Source organism: Dipteris shenzhenensis, chromosome 19 (assembly GCF_047967505.1).
Source record: "Dipteris shenzhenensis isolate YYH24624 ecotype China chromosome 19, Dip_SZ_1.0, whole genome shotgun sequence".
Lineage (NCBI taxonomy): Eukaryota > Viridiplantae > Streptophyta > Polypodiopsida > Gleicheniales > Dipteridaceae > Dipteris > Dipteris shenzhenensis.
Genome location: NC_141614.1, coordinates 5,521,313 through 5,537,776, shown reverse-complemented (window position 1 = coordinate 5,537,776; position 16,464 = coordinate 5,521,313). Strand labels below are relative to the sequence as shown.

General features: G+C 44.9%; 1 protein-coding gene and 1 pseudogene across 7 annotated transcripts in view; both read left to right on the top strand.

Annotated features, from left to right (window-relative positions):
* Nucleotides 1-16,464, top strand: part of LOC147889970 (uncharacterized) — a 63,811-nt gene that overhangs the window by 28,958 nt on the left and 18,389 nt on the right. The gene's annotated exons all lie outside the window — the stretch shown is intronic.
* On the top strand, nucleotides 9,448-13,011 carry LOC147889971 (caffeoylshikimate esterase-like; annotated as a pseudogene).

The following is a 16,464-nucleotide window of genomic DNA, read 5'->3' as shown; positions in this document are numbered from 1 at the left end:
AGGGCGAAGGGCACTTGATAGTCTAAAAGAAAAGCCTTTGACTGGCTGCGAGTTGAAGCTAGGACAAAAGAGCTGCAATGGGCACCATAAACCAACTCCTCGTGGTCCACGCTGGCTCCAAGAGACCACCAAATGTACCACAAGCCTCGAAGTGCTTCGACAACCTTGAACCAAGCGAGCAGAGCCTCAGCCCTTGGGCTGAAACAACCCGACTGTAGTGGCTGTCTACCAGCTCTTGGAGGGGGCAAAGAAGCTGGTCGAAGGGGCTAAGTGCCCCCTAGGCACTCGAGCCCCACGGGGGGACTGCAGTTCCACAAAAACACCACCTATACTGCTCATGGGTGGTCTCCAGCAGCAAAATGACCAGCAGAGGTGGCAAAAACGAGGCGGGACAGGCATAAAATGGTGCAGCGGGGAGGGGAGGAAGAAAACAAGGGGTGGGGGAAATATAAGCCGGCGGGGGAGGAGAGGAAAGTGCGCGGGGGGGGGAGGGGCAGGGGCGAAGGGGGGAGAGGCTGGGAAGGGAGAAGATGGAGGAGGAGGGAAGGGCAGTTGGAAGTGAAGCGGGGGAGGAGGAGAAGGCACGGGGGTGCAAAAAGAGGCGCAGGGAGGGGGATGGTGCGACGGGAGGAGAAAGCACCGGGGGGAGGATGAGGAGTGGCGAGGGAGGCGAAGAAAGTGCCGAGGGGCGGACGAGGAGTGGCGAGGGATGGCATGACGGGAGGAGTAAGCGTCGGGGGACGGACAAGTAGTGGCAAGGGAGGCGGAGGCGGAGGCGGATTGGCGATGAGGAGCAGCTTCGGGAGCAGGGAGCCGTTTGATCCTTGCTCTTCAATGAAAGAGATCCAACTTGGCAAAAGAACGTATTTGGCCGATGCATTGTCAAGAAAACCTTAGGTTTCAGCAATAACCATTGCTTACCACAGTGAGTGTATGAAGGACCAAAATGCTCAGGATGAGGATTTCTCAAGGATTTATGGCCAGCTATCTAATAATCAGCGTCATGAGCATTATACTCTCAGAGATGGCTTTCTTATGATGCATGGTCGCCTTTGTAACACGAAGCAATTGAGGTCAAAGGTTATGATAGAAAGTCATGCTTCACCGTATGGAGGCATAGAGGCATTGATGCTACGGTGAAAGTAGTGGAGCACCTTTTCTATTGGCCAGCTTTGAGACGGGATGTGGATCCCTTTGTCAAAACATGAATCATCTGTCAGAGTATCAAGTTTGACTAATAGAAGGCACTTGGATTGCTGTAACCATTGCCAATCCCAGATAGACTATGGGTGAGTATTGCCATGGATTTTGTATTTGACCTTCCTAGGACACCTACGGGGAATGATGGCCTTTGGATTCTTATAAGCTGGTTCAGTAAACAAGCACATTTCATTCCGGTGAGGAAGAAAATTACAGCGCATCACATGGCAAGATTGTTCATGCAGAACATCTTTAAATATCATGGGATGCCTCAATCTATGGTTAGTGATAGAGATCCATGCATGACGAGTCTATTTTGGAGAGAGCTCTTTGAGAATATGGGTACCACATTGAAGTTTTCATATTCTTTTCATCCTTTGGCAGTTCAAAGAGGCTAATTCCACTATACTTAACTCGCTGAAATGCTTTGTGTCTGAGCATAAGACACAATGGGAGTAGTATTTGCCCTTAGTGGAGTTTGCTTACAACAATACTATGCATTCTTCCATTGGGAAAGCTCCATTTGAAATAGTGGAAGAAGGGAGGAAAGTCCCGCCTATCTTGCATACTAAGGATAAGATTTTTGAGGTTGATAAGTATGTTGAGAGCATGGATGTGGCATATTAGAAGGTGAAGCAAGCTCTCCAAAAGACTCAGGCAAAGCAAAAGAAGGTAGCTGATCGTCACTGCCGTGAACTAGTGTTCAAAGAAGGTGATTGGGCTCTTTTGTGTTTTGAAAAGGCAAGGCTGAAAAAGAAGAGGGGCAAAGACCGGTTGTTCCCCAAGTTGAGTATGAGATACTATGGGTCTTTTCAAAATTCAGAGAAGATCAATGATGTAACTTACAGGTTGAAGCTACCAGATCATTGGAGGATTCACAATGATTGCTTATAGGTTGAAGCTACCTGATCATTGGAGGCTTCACAACGCTTTCCATGTGAGTCTCCTTAAGCCTTCTAGGGGGATGTGCTAAAGGATATGCTTTTTGAGATGCAACCATAGGTTGAGGAGCTGGATGAGATCCTAGTTCTTGAGCAGATTTTGGCACTTAAGGAAAGGGAAATCAGTGGTCAAGTTTCCCGTTGCTACTTGGTGAACTTTTGGAATTACTCACCATTGCATGCAAAGTCGTTGGAAGAGGATGATCTACCATATACATCTCAGTTTTTAGAGCTCTACCTGAAAGCATTTCAGCTTGAGCCAACTTCAATTGTGTCTCCTTCAAGCTTAGCAGAGCGTAGGTTTGGAGCATTACCTGATGCTCAAGAGAGAGGTAGTACCTGCGTTGCGTTGATAGAGACAGGCTCAGATATCTAGAGGTCGCTTGGTGTCGTTGTATGTTCACTCAAGGTACGGCTTGCTGATAGTATGCCTTGGGACTTCTATGATCAGTGTACTGGTCACTGTGAGATGGTTTCTATAGTGTATATGGATTGCTATCCTAGGCTCTGAACAATCATATATGATGTGTCAACTTGTAATACATGCTTCTATGCACCTCTCCTACCAAATTCAATTAATTAATTAGTTTTGGTGCATGGAGGCTTAATCAAGGTATGCTTATCTATGGCTGAATTTATTGATACTTTAATTAACCTATGGTTTCTCTATGGCTTAATTTATTAATGTATTAATTAACCTATGTCTCTCCATAGCTTCATTTATTTTATGATAGACTATGTCCAAGCATTAATTAACCTATGTCTCTCCATACCTTAATTTATTTTATGCATAGACTATGTCTAAGGGGGGCTTCCCCAAACGTTCAAGAACCCAAAACTAAGGTTTGAACCCAAAACCTTCTTTTTCCCAAGTGTGAGCTCGACCACTAGGCTATTAAGTAATATAATATGCCTCTTTCCTTATAATAGTATTATAAATCCTCCCTCATCCCCCTCCGCTTTGGGATGTCCTTTCCTCTTTACCCACCTTCCCTAATCTCACATGTCCCTCCCTCCTTAATGTCCCTCCTCCCCCCCCGTTCTTTTATTTAATTCAAACTCTCTCCCTCACCCACATGAGACTAATTATTGCCTTCCCCTTTATGCTTAAATATTTTGCCATCATATACCACTCCCCTCTCCCCCTCTTTCCCAACTAATTAATTAATATGATTTTTTGAATGTTAGCAGCACCTATTCAGATGTATTTGAGTTATTGCATATGCTTGTAACATTCAGATGCAATCGAGGTCACTTGCCATGTTTCAGAGAGTGGTATGCCATGAGGGCGTGAGTTTGAACTTTGGGGATTAGTCTAAAGAGGGGACAAATGACCTTTAGAAATACAATTGGGCCATTGGTTTGTCCTTAAAAATGCCCCACTAGAGGGGGTATGGGGTGTGAAAGAGAGAGATTAAGGAGGATCGTAACACCATGAGAGAGACATAAGGTAGGCAACACTCAATCTATTCAAATGTATGTACTCAACAATACATGATAGGCCTCTTATATAGAGAGTGCCCTTTGAATAGTCAACATCTGTGGGATCCTCTGGTCCACATCTCTCCTTGTGGATATCCTCAATCCACATCCTCACATCATGTAGTCCACATCCTAGGGTAGCTACTTTAATTCTTTCCTATACCATACCTTAGCCTTTAATCTATGTGCTCATGGCACCATATCTCAACACCTCCCCTTGGTGCCATGATCCTTTGGCTACTGCAAGGTGGTCAGATGTGAGTTTACATTCCATCACCTCCCCTTAGTGCATGCATTGCTACTTAAGGTGGTCAAGTGTGGTTTTCACAAGTCAATACCTCCCTTGAGTGCTTTCATCGCTACTCTTAGGTGGTCAGGTTTGATTTACAAACGTGTGGGCTAAAGGTGGCAAGGATGTTGCTTCTCAATACATGTTGTTCTTATCATTTTGCCTGTGGCTTGATGATGACTCCACATAGTTGACTTGCTGGTTCTTCAATCTGCAATCTTCTTCCTTGTGTCCCAGCTTCTTGCAATGGTAACACTTTGGTTTATGCTTTAGTCTGCAGTCACTTTGATAGTGACCCATCCTTCCGCAATGGTAGCACTTCGTTGATGTTTTACTAAACAATGCTTGTTCTTCGTTATAGTTGATGCGTGTTGATGTAGATGTCGATTTCGATGTGGATGTCAATGCCTTCAACTCTCTTTCTTTTTCAAGAAGAGAGGATACACATTCCTCAAAATTTGGATCTGGTAAATTCTTCAAAGTGGTTGTCAGTGCGTTGTACTTTGCAGGCATGCTTTTAAGGAGAATTGCAAGTGCATCTTTTTTCCCTACTTTTGCATTTATGCCTTCTAGTTGGGTCATAATGCTTTTGATTTTGTTGACAAATTGTGCCATCAATTCGTTGAAGCTCATGTGCAAACCATAGAATTCGATCTTAAGATGAATTTCTTGGTTTTTGGCTTTTGCACCAAAGACTGTGTTCAATGCATCCCATGCATCCTTGGCATGATCCTTGGAGTCTATATGATGAATTATGTTTGGACCCAAGTGCAAACCAATGAGTGATAGTGCTGCCTCGTCTTTTTCCTTTCAGGCATCATTTTGTGTAGTGGGTATGTCTTTTTTTACAGTCTTCCAAAGCTTTTGATGCATCAAGAGATACCTCATTTGTGTAGACCAGGTGTGAAATTCTTGCCCAATGAACTTCTCAACAGTTGGGGTGCGTATTGCCATTGCAAAGGTCTTACCAGCTGAAGATACTTTTAAATTTGACAGTGTCTACTTGCATACAGAAAATCTGAGTTGACAAGCGCGTGTGCAAATTCCTCCTAGATTGCAAGTTACGCCTTGTCGAAGATTTTGTGGAGAAGAGGGGGCATGATGAGGTGGCACAGAGAGTCACATGCTGCTTACAATTGCTGCTTACAAACTAGTGCTTAGCAAGGTACTGTGGTGACCTTTTAACCCAAGGCTACATGAACTTAACCATGGTTCAATTAAACCAAGTAGCAGAATCTAACCATAGTTAAGGTTAACCAACCTTATCCACTCGTTAACCAAGGTTATTTTAACCTAACCAACCACATAACTTAACCAACCCTATCTCACTAGGGGTGGTTCAAAAAAGGCCATGTGTCAATTTTCGGGGAATCTTAGGAAACCTTGTGGAAAGAATTCTAAGCAGAGAAGGCGACGATGGTGTTGCAGTTTCGGAACCCTGTGGTGTGCTGGAAGGTCGCAGGGAGTTCGGAGGCGCAGGTCGAAGGTGGATGGATTTGGAAGCATGCTAAGAGAGTCCACTGGGAGACTTCAGGAGCGGCTGCTCCTCTCAAACGCTTCACCAATAGAGGCCATCCCGCGAGGCGCCAAATGGTCTGCTACATGCTACGCCGCTGCTGCTACTTGCCAAATGATCTGCTACATGCTGCGCCGCTGTTGTTGCTTGCCAAATGATCTGCTACGTGCTGTGCCGCTGCTGTTGCTTGCCGTCATACACCCGTTGAAGCAGGAATGCTACAACTTGCAACAAAACTGCACCACATCAAGAACAAACGCGGCAGCTTGAAACCAGAGAACTGCAGGTCAGGCAAGGAATCCCGCTTGTGCGAGCTGGCATGAAATGCCTTTGTAAGCTGTTAAGCTCAAATTGGGCTGGCAAAAGGTGAGCGAAGGTCAGAATTAGTCGCTGGCACTAGAGATTGACTCGAAGAGCTGAAGCTAGCGAAGTGCTTTGTTGAGGCGTTGAAGGGCTTGGATGCTGTCGTTGGAGGTTTTGTTGGAGATGGTAGGGACGATGCAGTCTCGGTTGGTGTTGATGAAAGGAGGTAGCTTAGAGTCGTTGGAGGCGGAGCTGCTGGACAAGCTGGAGCTGAAGACGTTGAAGGAGTTATCTTTGTTAGAGCTGGAGCTAGATCTCTAGTGAGAGTAGAATGAACTCTACTAAGAACAATGGAAGTCTCACAATCTCTCAAGAGAAAAAGAATGGAACTATGGACGGACCTTTCATTGGAAGTGAACTCTTATGAAGAACGCTCAAGAGAACCTCTCAATCACTCTCTCACCCTCACAAGGATCTCGATGTCTCAACGTAAGACAAGGGAGCTCTGATACCATGTAAAAGAGAGAGATCAAGGAGGATCGTAACACCATGACAGAGACATAAGGTAGGCAACACTCAATCTATTCAAATGTGTGTACTCAACAATACATGATAGGCCTCTTATATAGAGAGTGTCCTTTGAAGTGCCCTTTGAATAGTCAACATCTGTGGGATCCTCTGGTCCACATCTCTCCTTGTGGATATCCTCAATCCACATCCTCACATCATTTAGTCCACATCCTAGGGTGGCTACTTTAATTCTTTCCTATACCATACCTTAGCCTTTAATCTATGTGCTCATGGCACCATATCTCAACATGGGGGCCAACTGAAATGTAGGGGCCCGTGGCACCTACTAAAATCTCAAAGGTTATGTACATGGTTGATGGGCTGAGAGGAAGCACCTGGAGGAATCGTGTGGCGCTGATGGGAAGAGGAGATACGGGTTTCGTATGACAAATAGGCCATGAAAGGGGAAAGAAGGCTGACAAATTCACTTACGGGATCCACGCCAAGGGCCGTACACTGCAGTTTGGACTGTGGGTCATTCTAGTTTTCATACGGGAGGCCTTGAGACAGTTTGCTGCACTTTGGGCTGTCCGTACGGTGAACAGCCAATGCTAAAGAGGCTCGTGGGCTGACAGCTCCGTTGGTAGAGGGCCTGGCTGCTCACAGGGCCAAGCTCAAAGGCCATGAACTGCTCCGGAAGGGGCTGGTTATATTCAATTCTCTCTCTATCTCTCTCTCTCTCTCTCTCTCTCTCCTCGCTGTTGTACTGGTAGGTTATGCTGATGCATTGGGAGAATAATTCATCTTTGGGACTGGGTTGCGCAAGCTCGTGTATGAGCTCAGTTGGATGCCCCTAGATTGACCAGGACAAGCTGGTTGCTTTTTCTTGATCTTGCTCTTTTGGTTGTGAGCTGTTTTGGAGAGACTTGGTTGGCAGGGTGGTTCACAGTGGATGCTTGCGGTTCAGGTTCTTGTTCCTGAGGTTGTGGGCAGACCATTTATACTCTCACTTATTGCTTGGGTATTTCAGTCAATTAGTGGACACCTGAAGCAGTGAGGGGAGTTGTGTGACCCCGCATGGGCTGCTACTCCAAGCTTTATCAAGGTGTTTGAAATAGAGATGGATACCTATTGCCTTTGAGGTGTGAGAGCAGAGCGCAAACTCTAGTTGTTGCATTTTTCAACTTAGATGTCTCAAACATTTTTTCCTTATATGTTTCTCTTTTTTTACTTTTTATCCAATTGATGGAATTAATTGTATGGCTCAATTATTGATGGGACTTTTAAATCTAAACACACACACACGCGCGCACACGTGTTTGTGAAGTGTTCCGTAGTTAACATTCCCGTGTGAATTCCTAGGATGCTCTATCAATCTTCTGCTGCAGGATACCCTCCGTCGATATCATTTCTAACATGGTATTAAAGCTCTAATCGGAAGCTCACGGGAGTGGAGCTTAAAGACAAGGACCTTGCTGAAGGACAATCTTTATTCATTGCTTGGGGGAATCTACTTTGACGTCTGAAGGATTGTGCCATGCCCTTGTGAGAAGAAGGGAGGCTCATGTTCAGCTAGGAGTACGACATTCTTACTCTATCTCTTTTCAGTTCATTGTCATGGCCAACAGATATTAGATCCCTAATTTTGGTGATACAAGCAAGCTTGATGGGAGGGATTACCCATTGTGGAAGATGAAGGTCAGGAGTCGTTTAGTGTTGAGGGAGTCTTGGGAGATTGCGATTGACAGAGAGTTAATACCTTAAGCCACGGTGACTCCAACGATAGGGACCACAACAACACTGACTATACTGACAAACCCCATTTTGGTGAGAACTTGGCAGATATGAGATGCAGAGGCATTGGCTATCATTGTGGGCACCACAGAGGATGCGGTACTTTCATGTATGAGCTCAACAACGAAGCGAGGATTTTGGACCTCGAGACGGAGCTCTATGGCATGAGCATGGATGAGGGGGATTTACTACAGGAGCACATCACTAAGACGAAAGTGGTGCGGGATCAGCTGGCGACAGCTCGGTCAAAGGGCAAGAGGGCTAGGCTATTGCTGGGCATGCTTTCCAAGAGCTACACTAGTTTTGTGACTATGATGATTGTGGGGCAGAGGGCGAGGCTAGTGACGTTCAAGGAGCGAGGACCATTACATCTACAGTAAGAAGCTCAGGAGAAGAAATATGATGGAATCGATGATAAAGCCCTTATAGCTCAGGACGAGAGGAAAGGCAAGGGTAAGGGTAAGCCTGGCAAAGTCAAGCACACAAAGGACAAGTCTGATGACGGAACAGACTCTTCAAATGATGAAAACAAGAAGAAGAGGAACAGAGAAAAGAAACACTTCTATTGTGATGAGCCAGGACATTTGATGAGGATTGTAGAAAGAAGAAGGCTGATCAGAAGAAGAAGGGGGCCAGCTCTGAGTCATAGGAGTCAAAGCCAATGTGGTGGTCACAGAGGAGCTTTTCTTGGTGACATCTCCCAGTGTTGCTGAGGTAAAATATGCAGACTTGTCATAAGAGGAGTAAAAAACTTTTGTGAAGGTGAAGGACAATGACGAGTGCCTGGAGCCCTCTAGGTGCTTGGCTGGTATTGATGACACAGAGTGTGTAATCAAGGGAGAAAAAGGGCTATGTTAGTGGCCCTTTAGGTGGGAATTGGGGAGGGACTATACAAGTCCCCATCCACCCCTCATTGTGTATTTTTTGATGTGACATCTAATCCTATTGACTCCCTCCTCCTTCCTCCTCCTTGCAGCCTACTCTCTCTCTCTCTCTTTCTCTATCCTATCTCTTCTCTTTCCTTCTCTCCCTCATTCTTCCTCCCTTCCGCTCTTCTATCCTCTTCCTCTAGTTTGCCCCTACTCCCTTTTCTACATTGGTACCAGAGCTCCGACTCTGGCACCATTGCTTCCCCTTTCACCTCAAGGTTTTTGTTCTGGGAGATGATGAGGAATTGGTAGATGTATAGACTCCTTGAATGCCTCTCATGATGAGATGGAGGGAGCACATGAGGCAGAAGAAGCTCTAGACATTGGAGCCACGAAGCATGCTGAATTTCCTTTTGATCCTAGTGGTGCTACTAAGTCCAACATGCATGCTAGCGACACATTCGACATTCAGCCCTCCTGTGGTAGACAACACCGTATGCCTAGAGCCTATCTAGAGCCTCTTTTCTGTAGCATCATGTTACCATGCCATTCCGTGCACAGGATGATGTGGATGGGAATGCGCCTGTGGCTGAGGAGGAGATTTATTGGGATGCTCAGCCAGCACTATATGCTATCTCCCCTGATGCATTGATGGGTGCTAGGAATGCTGAGACTATGAGATTAAAGGGTGAGATCAAGGGCCAGACTGTTCACATGCTTGTGGATAGCAGGAGCACTCATAGCTTCATCAACACCAAGACCTTGCAAAAAGTGGGGCTGATTGCTACAGAGATAGACCATGGTGAGAGAGAGAAAGAAAGAAAGAAAGAAAGTCTATTAACGTCCACAGGAGACCAAGAGGTCTATGGGACAACATGAAAGCCATCTAGTACATCAGCTTAGGGATGGCGCAGGGCAGCTTCCAAGGAGTGCAAAAGCAGCTCCATTTATTTAGAGAGTACCTATATTGTAGCCTAGATAAAACATACACACATATATATAGTTGGCCTTACATCAGTTTAAAACTGTGAGTCTTTTGGTTTAGATTTAAACTCTCTAATGAGTGCTATCCTGTCCCGGTAGACTGCCCATTTACCATCCTTCCTGGCAGCCCGAACCTTTGCTAATTCCTTTGCCTTATCCTTCAGTTGAGCCTTGGTGAGTTCCTCGGCTATCCATATCTTCGTCCCTTTCAGCTTGTGAGATTGTCGCAGAACTTTATACGTATGTCTCGTGAGTTGAACGTAATGATAGCATGGCCATTACGTTGACCGATATGAACTACTCGAGCTTCACCGTCATCATCTAGGTTGTTAGGATTGTCATCGGCATCTGCTGTCCAGTCAACAGTAGGCATGGCTGTATGGACGATGGCATATCAGCAAATTCAGAGAACAATTTCTGCATATCCAAGTCATCCACATGGGGAATGCTTCCCTTCTACACTACAAAAACATTCATGGCATAGATGGCATTCCCATTCTGTCTTGCTTAAATGGCTTGCATTTTCCGGGCTATCATGCCTTGTAATACCACTTGCTTACCCTTGTGTGCAAAGCAGAGTGTCAAGGCATTCAAATCCATGCTGAATTCTCCCAGAAATTTCATCCAATTCCAACCCAAGACAACATCAATAGGACCCATGTCCAATGTAAAAAGATCTCCTACAAAATCATAGTCATCAGAGAGCCTGATCCTCCCACCCTGACAACATAGTCTATCGATCATAAGTTGTCCAGATGGATGGTATGAAGAAGATGAATCTTTTAGTGAGACCTTAGCATCCCAAGAGGGATGTTGTTCTGGAGCCTAGCAATAAGCCCATAAACAAAGCCCTATATTGTCTTTCTAAAGTTGAGCGGGTGGAATTGGCAGTACAGGTGTGGGAATTGCTTGAGTAGAACTTCATCTCTTATAGCACTTGTCCTTTTGCCTCCCCAATGCTTGGTGAAGAAGAAAGATGGATCGTACCGCATGTGCATTGATTATAGGGATCTCAACAAGGCCACTATTAAGAATAGGTTTCCAATCCCCAGGATTGATGGCTTGTTGGATGAACTCAAGGGTGCTCAGTTTTTCACGAAGATAGATTTGAGGTTATGCTACCATCAAATGGGGGTTTCCATTTTCCAAGCGAAAACCCCCAAGCGACGAGCAGACAAAAGGTGGGAGGGTCCAAAATATATAGTCACAAGTAATTTTTGGGGAGCACAAAATTCTAAAATTTTCCAAGGAATATGTAAGCAAATATGAAATATGATGAATAGAGATAGATATAGTTATGCCTTTATATAATGTCCAAGAGGTGACTTGTTTTATGACATTCAAATATCCTTTTTTAGCACTGCCCCTAAAAGGGGCAGGCTATAGCATCGATTTGGATGAGCCTTTGAATTCGGACTGCAGGCCAAGTGGCAGCCATGGCATTGGTTGCAACTACAGTCCTCTTGAAGTTGCATGGCAGCCATGCAATTTCTACGTATTATTCTTTTCGTTGCTCTGTCTCTGTTCTTGTTCTCACCAATCGATATGCCCAAGCTTTCGGCTCAAAAACTCCCCGTGTTTTGCTCCCTCCATGCCTCACCACCCTCCTCCCTCTCTTGCTCCCCTTGTAGCTGCATGACATGGCTCGTCATTTGGCGTAGCTTGCAGCTCGAACGCTAACAACTACTCGAACTTTGTCTCCTATCTGGCCCTCCTCCCCCTCCTTCCTCTCTTTCCAAATCGTGTTTGCGAAAATTCACCGGCTTTGAGATTTTTCCTTCCGCTGTCCTTGGTTGGTCAGTCTTGCGCCCACAAAAATGTCCGTCGCCTATCAAAGCTGGGAAGTGTCATCCGGGCCGATGGTTGGATACAAAGTCGGACCCCAGGGAACCATCGTGGTGCCGACGGGTCTAATTACAGGATACACCCCCAATAGGACACTGTCCTTCGCGGCTTATATGCTCTCTCTCTATACATGCAGTCGCATTCTGAGGCAAATGGCTCCATCTCTCCTGGATACAAAGGATGCAGGCTGTTTGTAGTGTTAAAAGAGTTCTCGGTCATTTTGCCGATGTTAAAGGAGAACTTCTTGCTAACTTCTAACTTTCTTTATGTGCAGAAGCTGGAGTTAGGCTCGCTGAGGTCGGTTATGCTGTGTTCAGAATCCACTTAAAGGCCATAGAAAGTCTGAGGCCTTGGTTGCCTACATGAGCAGATTTAACCATGTTGTTGATGATTGCATTTCCTTTTTCAAGAGCGTTAGAGGTGCGTCGAATCCTGCACATTTAGCCATATTGTTGTTGATTGTGTTTCCTTTTTCAAAAGTTCTAGCTGATTTTGGCATATGAGAGAAATCCCGTGGGGCAGGACGGACATAATTTGATTGCGTATGTTCTCAACCCCAATTTTTGTGAGCACGCCATGAGTAGTACAAAAAGAAGCCCAGGTTCCTATATGGCGAGTCGATGGGTGGTGCCATGGCTCTTCTTATTCACAGAAAGGAGCCCAAAGGTTGGAATGGGGCTGTTCTAGTCACTCATGTGGCTCCGACTCGGAAGATAATTGACACTGGCTTCAAAGATCCATTGAAAAGAGTGAAGGTAAATTCTGCAGCCCTGAATGCTGATAATATTCTCAGAGGTGGGCAATACATGGTTAAACGAAATGCCTTGTTGTAGTTGCGATCGAACTGCTACGTATACCAAGACAGCAGGCTGAGCACGGACTTAGAGCAGTGGCTGGATGAGGTATGACGGCGAAGAGCATAGACAAGACGTTCCGGTTGTGTCCGGGCATGTAGCACGGGCTAATGCTTGAGGAGCTAGATGACAACATGGAGAGGGTATTTCGTGACGTCACAAGTTCGGCTCAACGAGAGGTCGAGTGGTGGCAACGAAGCTGGAGCAGCCTCATGCGCCAAGCAGACTGGTCTGAAGAAGAATTTTCTGCAAGCTAAAGAGAAGGGCATTGTGGGTGATGAGAGTAGCGGTTCCATGATCAACCCCAAGCTAGCAGCAGAACAACTTAAGCAGCTAAATCCCATCATCAGCACCAGTCTTGTTCTCGCAATCTGATGATTCAAAATCGACAACCCCAGAAAAGCATGCGATCGAAATCGATCAAGAGCCCTTCCATTGATACAATTCGAATTGACAATGGGGCAGTGTTTTCTTTTACCATTGGATAGATCAGGAAATTTTGAGCAAGTATTCTCTTTATAGTTCCTCTAGCTGAGCTAATAAAAAGATATAACCCCTTTTTAATAGACCATTGAAGTGTATTCTACCAAAGGAACATGGTTTGAAGAGCTTCCCCCAACCCTAATTTGTCGGTGGAATACCCTTGGAGGGCTTACAAAGAAGGGGTCATAACTTTTGCTCCTTACCTCAAATTGAGGAGTTGTAAAATGATCTATGAAATGGTAGGCTTAAAAGTATAATTTTGAAAGATATTGAAGAGATAAATTGGGAATTTCAAGATGTATATGAGAGTTACAATTTCTCCCTAATTTATATTATGGTAGGAAGGAGTTCAGTAGGGACCACTTTTCCTCAAAAGTACTTAGGTTTGGAGAATTGGGAATCCCTCTTTTGCCATTCAACACATAGTTGGCACACATTACTGCATCAAGCCAAAATTTATTGGGCAAAGACTTGGCCTTAAGCATGCATCTGGCCATCTCCATTGTGGACCTGTTTTTCCTTTCAGAAACAGGATTCTGCTGAGGAGTGTAAGGAGTAGTGCATGAGTGAATAATGCCCCGTGAAGACAGAAATGCATCAAACTCCTTTGACATATACTCTCCCCCCCTATCTGTGTTGAGGGTGACAAGCTTGCATCTTGATTCATTCTCAACCATATTCAGCCATCTCTGAAAGCATAAGAAAACTTCAGATTTGGCTTTTAAAGGATATACCCAGCAATATCTTGTGAAATTATCAATGAGAGTCATGAAATACTTATACCCCCCAATGGCATTTGTCCTCATTGGGCCACAGACATCACTGTGTACTAGCTGCAATTTCCTTTGTGAGAGGTTTGGACAATTCTTTTGAAAAGGAAATTGATGCACCTTACCAAAAAGACAACCCTCACACACATGTTTGGAAACTGTGTGAGTCTGAGGTACATCATTTGCCATCTGCTGTGAATGTAGCTTTGCAAGAGCTCTATAATTGAGATGGCCCATTCTCTCATGCCAAAGATGAGTTTCAGCAAGCTGTGAATCTGAAATAGCCAATGCTTCAATAGAAAGTGCAGCTGAATGATGATCAAGGTGATAAAGCCCTTTTTGCAAAGTGCCAGTGAGAACTATGGCATTGTCATCACGAAGATCATAAACTAGACATCTGTAGCCATTAAAAATCACTCTGAAACCTGAAGTAGCAATTGCTGAAATTGAAATCAAGTTGACTTTAATGCCAGGCACAAAAAGAACATTTGTCAGAGTGACAGGATGGCTTGAAATGGATGTGAGCTGCACATCTCCAACTCCTTTTACAGCATATGAAGCATTATTAGCACATGTAACAGATCCCCTTGAGGTGCATCAGCTAAAGAATGAAACAACTGTCTGCAAGATGTGACATGCTTGGAAGCACCACTATCAAAGTACGAGGACTAAGCATCATTAGCATTAATGAATGCATCAGCTTTGGGGGGATCAAATGAGCAAAGGACAGCCCATGCCCAATCATCCTGAAGAGCATGTGCATGTGAAGCATCTTCTGGCTCATGGGATTCAATAGCATGTGAGGCATTAACTGTTAATCCTGCTTTCTTTTTCTCCGAAGCAATGCGCTTCCTGCATTTTGAAATGTCATGTCTAGGCTTGCGACAATAGTTGCATCTTTTCTTCTTTGACTTAGCTGCTGTATTTTTAGATGTATGGGAGGAATTGCAGCTGCTATGCGCAGATTTTGGCTTGCCCATAGGCTTGGAAGCCTTGCCTCTCTATCTGCTATGAAGCAAATGCATGATCAGGAATAATGGCTTGTCTATTAGCTCTACTTTGCTCTTCCTGCAAAAGCAAAGTAACTAGCCGATCAAAAGAATAGTGGTCTGGATTACCCATGGCCACTAATCGAAGGGTTGTAGCAAACCCTTGATATGTATCTGGCAGTCCATTCAATGTGGTACTAACAAGCTGTGAATTTGGCACCACCTCATCAATGTTGGCAAGTTGTTCCATGAGGTCCTTGACCTTTGTCAGGTATGCATCCATAGACTCACCTTCATTCATATTGACTTCCTGTAATTGCCTACTCAAATATGCAACACGAGCTTCATTGCGAATATGATAGAGAGAAGCCAATTTATCCCAAGCATCCTTTGCTATCCTGCAAGATCGGATGTGTGGAATAATGATTCTCTTGCATGATAAAGCAATGCATGAATGTGCATTTGCATCTCCTGCATCCCATCTTGACTGGTCTTGAGTTGGAAGAGCAGCAGCAGGAGTGCTAGAGGAAGAGGCATCAGGAGGAGTACCCCCTGCAGAAGGACCAGCAGTAGAGGCAACCACTGTAGCATTGGCTGTCCTCAGATCAGCCCCAGAAACAATATTCCACAAATGCTTTGTAACAAGAATATGTTTCATGAGATAAGACCACATCGGATAGTTGGTGCCATCCAACTTATCATCTTCACGAAGAACTCCAAATAAATCTTGATTGTTCCCAGCCATAGCAAATATGATACCCTGAAAAGGACCTGAAAACCCAAAAGCCTCAAGGCTATCACTGCAAAAAGCTGGCTGTCCAAAAAATGACAGCAAATATCTACAAATTTCTGATCCAAATCAAAGGGCAAATGCAGATCTGACCCAAATGTGACTGTGATAGGCAATGTTCACTGCAAAAACAACAAATCTGGCAAAGCCCCAAATTTATTGAGGGCAAATAGGCCAAAAAGAGGGCAAATACAGAATAGCCCCAAATTTTGCTAGAATTTTTGCAAATGTGACCCAATGTATGAAGATTTGACTCAATGTCTTGCAAAAGTGACTCAATGTATAGTCTCAAGGCTTGAAAATGCAAAAGTATGAGTTACTGTCCCAAACTCAAAAGTATGAGTTACTGCTCAGTTGAAATTAAGCTTCCAATGCAAAAGCCCCAAGTTTTTGTTGACCAAATTCTGGATCAAGTACAACTGTACGGATGTCAGTACGGTGCTTGTACGGAACAGAGCACGATAGCTGTACGGTAGCCTGGTACGTGCACACATGACTGTACGGAGAAGCAGTACGGAATATGCACGATGTACGAATCAAGTACGACGCAGTGTACGGCGACGCAGGTATCCGTACGTGATAGTTTGGAACGCAGTGTACGGCGATGCAGATATCCGTACGTGACAGTACGGAACGCAGTGTACGGCGACGCAGATATCCGTATGTGACAGTACGGACGTCTGGTGTGCAGGCTATACGGTGGTATAGGTACCACGTAGTACGGCTGTACGTCGATAGTACGGAACACACAAAGGTACGGGAGCCTTGGACAGCAGTTGGAGAGCCTCGAACAAGCTGGAGCAGGAACGACCAGCAAAGGAGCAGACTTCCAATGAGCGATAGAA